This window comes from Rhinopithecus roxellana, chromosome 13, assembly GCF_007565055.1.
Source record: "Rhinopithecus roxellana isolate Shanxi Qingling chromosome 13, ASM756505v1, whole genome shotgun sequence".
In the NCBI taxonomy this organism is placed as follows: Eukaryota; Metazoa; Chordata; class Mammalia; order Primates; family Cercopithecidae; genus Rhinopithecus; species Rhinopithecus roxellana.
This window is the reverse complement of record NC_044561.1, coordinates 108,692,344-108,696,661: the sequence shown is the minus strand read 5'-3', so window position 1 is coordinate 108,696,661 and position 4,318 is coordinate 108,692,344.

Genomic DNA, 4,318 nt, shown 5'->3' with positions numbered 1-4,318 from the left:
ATATCCTGTATCTTTTTTTTTTTTTTTTTTTTTTTTTTTTTTTTTTTTTTTGAGACAGGGTCTCTCTCTCACTCCAGGCTGAGTGCAGTGTTGAGAACATGGCTCACTGCAGCCTCAACCTCCCAGGCTCAAGCGATCCTCCCACCTCAGCCTCCTCCCGAGTAACTGGGACCACAAGCACGCACCACCATGCCCAGCTAAATTTTGTATCTTTTGTAGAGACGGGGTTTCACCATGTTGCGCAGGCTGGTCTCAAACTCCTGGGCTCAAGCAATCCACCCTCCTCAACCTCCCAAAGTGTTGGGATTACAGATGTGAGCCACTGCACCCGGCCTGGAAATATCCTGTATCTTGACCTCAGTGGTGGTTACAAGGGTGAGATATATGCATATATCAAGCTATACTATCTGCTTAAGATTAGTGCACTCTACAATACGCGTTATACCACAACTCAGAAATTTCAAATATAATAATACCCAGTAGGATGGCCAGCATCAAGGGGAGAAGTAGCTGCAGATGAGCCGGACTAATGTGACCCTATTGCAAAATCATCTGCACAGATGCCCTCCGTCTACAGACGACTTTGACATTCTATGAGCTACCATTTATAAGCACTTGCTGTGTGCCACATGCTGTCCTAAGCAGTTCATTAAGTCATTTCATCCTCACAATAGTCTTATGAGGCAGACACCATCACTGCCCCTACTTTACAGATGAGGGGAACTGAGGCACAGAGAAGTTAGGTAACTTTCTGAAGTCAAGTCCCCAATAAGCAGCAGAGCTGGATTTGCATCTAGACCTTCTGGCGCCACAACCCATTCTCTTACGTAAATCCCCAAATCCTGACCACAGTGCAGAAGGCGCCATACAGTCTGGCCCCCGCCACCCTCTAGTGCTTCACCTGTCTTCCCTCCACATCCCAACACTCCAGCCTCACCATCTTCCCTCCTCTTCCCTGAAAACCCCACCTTCCTTACACCCCGGGGTTTGCACATGTGCAGTTTCCTCTGCCAGAATGTTTTCTTCTGCTCCTCTTTGCTGGGGCAACTTCTCCTCATCCCTTAGGTCTCAGTTCAAGTGTCACCTCCTCCAGGAAGCCTTTGCGACTCCAGTCAGGGCCCATGGTCCCCGTGACCCTCCTCCGTGAGCCTCATCACTGTTTTACCTGCTTTTGGAGTTCCCTAAGGGCCACTCTATGCCAGACCCTGTGGTGGGCAGAGGGGACATGGCTCTGAGTGAAAGGCACTCTCCTGGCCCTTAGGGCTGGAAGGTTGGCATCAAAATGTGGTCACCACTGCAGGTAGATCGAGGGGGATCTATACATTTGTCTTTATACTTTGGGTTTTATCTGCTGGATATTGTTCTGGTGGGCAGGTACCATTACCAAGCCCTCAGCATTTCCCCACCCTGGGACCCCCACCTTTCCCCTTCCTTGCTCCCTCCCCATGCTCGTTCTCCCAACTCTGCCTACAGCCCCAGTGGGAGGGATATTAATAAGCAGGAGTGAGAAGGTCACCCAGTTCACAAGCACTGAGCCCTCCTAGACTCGGGCACAGATGAAATGCACTGAGGCCGGGAAGCGCACCAGGCGCTGAGCACGTGTGAGCTATTTCTGATTCCCACCAGGCCAGGCAGAGCACATCTGAGGTGGAAGCCAGGGCCAGCCTGGTGAGTGGCTGTGGAATCAATGACCAGCTGCCCCAGCCATGCTCACATCAGACCTGGCCACTGCCCTGCTGGAAACTCCCCCGCAGCCCCCCAGGGCCCATGCGGCAGCTGAGGCCCTCAGCCTGGCACTCGAGGCTCTGAAAGACCCCATCCCTGCCTGTCTTCTTGCTCCCCATTCTCCCAGGTGCAGCCAGGTCTTCCCTCTACCCTGGCCCTTTGCACGTGCTGTTCCCTCTGCCAGGAAGGCCTGTTCCATCTCCAGGTGTGGGCTCACTCTCACTTAACTAACGGGTGTCCGCTTGGACCACTCCCTCCTCTGAGAAGCCTTCCCTGACCATCACCCCAGCGTGGGTGCCCTTGCCCTAGGGCTTCCTGCTGTCATGCAGGTACCCGCTGTTGTCTTTGTGGTCTATGATCCCGCTCCTAGACTGTGATGTGGCTCCTTTGAGGGCCTTCATCTCCATGTCCTACATCCAGCAAGGACCTGGCCCGCAGCAAGCGCAAATCCTCTTTTGCTAACTGACTACACAGGGGACAAAGTGCTGAGTCCTGGAAGGGGTACAGGAGGGTTCGGGGACTCAGAGGAAGTTGGGGGCAGATGGAAAGCCAAGGATTGATTTGGCTGTGACTTGGAGGTAAAGAGTCAGAGAGATGTGGCCTTAGGCAGCAGAGAGGGTGCAGAGGGAGAGTCAGAGAGATGTGGCCTTAGGCAGCAGAGAGGGTGCAGGGTGAAGAGTCAGAGAGATGTGGCCTTAGGCAGCAGAGAGGGTGCAGGGTGAAGAGTCAGAGAGATGTGGCCTTAGGCAGCAGAGAGGGTGCAGAGGGAGACCAGTCCACAGTCAGTAGAGGGCCAGGCCTCTGTCTGATCAGCGTCCCTCTCTCACCCAGCCAGTAGCCCCCAGAGGTCCCAGGCAGGTGGGCAAAGGGCTCAGGGGGGCCCAGACTTCAGGTGCCAGGTGTGGGTGCTCACAGGCCCTGCCTCCCCAGCCCTGACAAGTACAGCGGATGCAGAATCTGTCTGGAACAAAGCATTTTGTCTAAATATATCTGCTTTCCAATGCAGGGCAAGCAGCAAGAGACTGGGGGGCACGACGCAGGCCTGCAGTGTGGGGAGAACCGGAGCCCCCACCCACAGCCCCACAGCCCCACTGCTGCCTGCCCTGACAGAGGGAGTCCACCAGGGCGAGGGTCAGGGTGGGCCTGGCTGGGCCCCTCCAAGCAGGGTTCCCATTGCCTGAGCTCCCACCCCAAAGCTGCCACTTTGAATGTGGGCCAGGCACAAACCAGGACAATAGAGGAGGGAGGGGACACAGGGTGGGGCTGGGGAAGGGGGACACAGAGGAGGGCTTGGAGGAGGGGACAAAGAGAGGCCTGGGAGAGGAAGACACAGAGGGGAGCCTGGAGGAGGGGGACACAGAGGGAGGCCCAGGGGAGGGGGACACACAAGGGGGCCTGGGGAATGGGGACACAGAAGGGGGCCTGGGAGAGGGGGACACAGGGGGGACCCAGGGGAGGGGGACACAGAGGGAGGCCTGGAGGAGGGGGACAGAGAGGGAGGTCTGGGGGAGGGGGACACAGAGGGCGGCCCGGGGGAGGGGGACACAGAGGGGGGCCTGGGGAATGGGGACACAGAGGCGGACCCAGGGGAGGGGGACACAGAGGGAGGCCCAGGGGAGGGGGACACAGAGGGAGGCCCAGGGGAGGGGGACACACAGGGGGGCCTGGGGAATGGGGACACAGAGGGGGGCCTGGGAGAGGGAGACACAGAGGGAGGCCGGGGGGAGGGGGACACAGAGGGAGGCCTGGAGGAAGGGGACACAGAGGGAGGTTTGGGGGAGGGGGACACAGAGGGAGGCCTGGAGGAGGGGGACACAGAGGGAGGTCTGGGGGAGGGGGACACAGAGGGAGGCCGGGGGGAGGGGGACACAGAGGGAGGCCTGGAGGAGGGGGACACAGAGGGAGGCCTGGGGGAGGGGGACACAGAGGGAGGTCTGGGGGAGGGGGACACAGAGGGAGGTCTGGGGGAGGGGGACACAGAGGGAGGCCTGGGGGAGGGGGACACAGAGGGAGGCCTGGGGGAGGGGGACACAGAGGGAGGCCTGGGGGAGGGGGACACAGAGGGAGGCCTGGGGGAGGGGGACACAGAGGGAGGTCTGGGGGAGGGGGACACAGAGGGAGGCCGGGGGGAGGGGGACACAGAGGGAGGCCTGGGGGAGGGGGACACAGAGGGAGGCCTGGAGGAGGGGGACACAGAGGGAGGCCTGGGGGAGGGGGACACAGAAGGAGGCCTGGGATAGGGGGACACAGAAGGAGGCCTGGGGGAGGGGGACACAGAGGGAGGCCTGGGGGAGGGGGCCTTGAATCCAGGTTCCTCAGATTCCAGACTCTCCCCACTACCTTGCTGTGACAGAGGCACAGAGAAGGAGGCAACTCCAACAGGGTCACACAGAGGCCTGGGGTGGTGAGGGGAGGAGAACCCAAGCACCTGCCTCCCAGGCTTCCTAGTCGCCCTGGGGGCTCCTAGAATTCTCTTTAGCTCCTTGAAGTTCTCCCAAGAATCCCTAAGGAGTTGGGCAGCAGGAAAGGCACTGGACTGAGAGTCACGAGGCTGTGATGCCATCCCCGCTCCACCCCTGAGGCCTTTGGACTA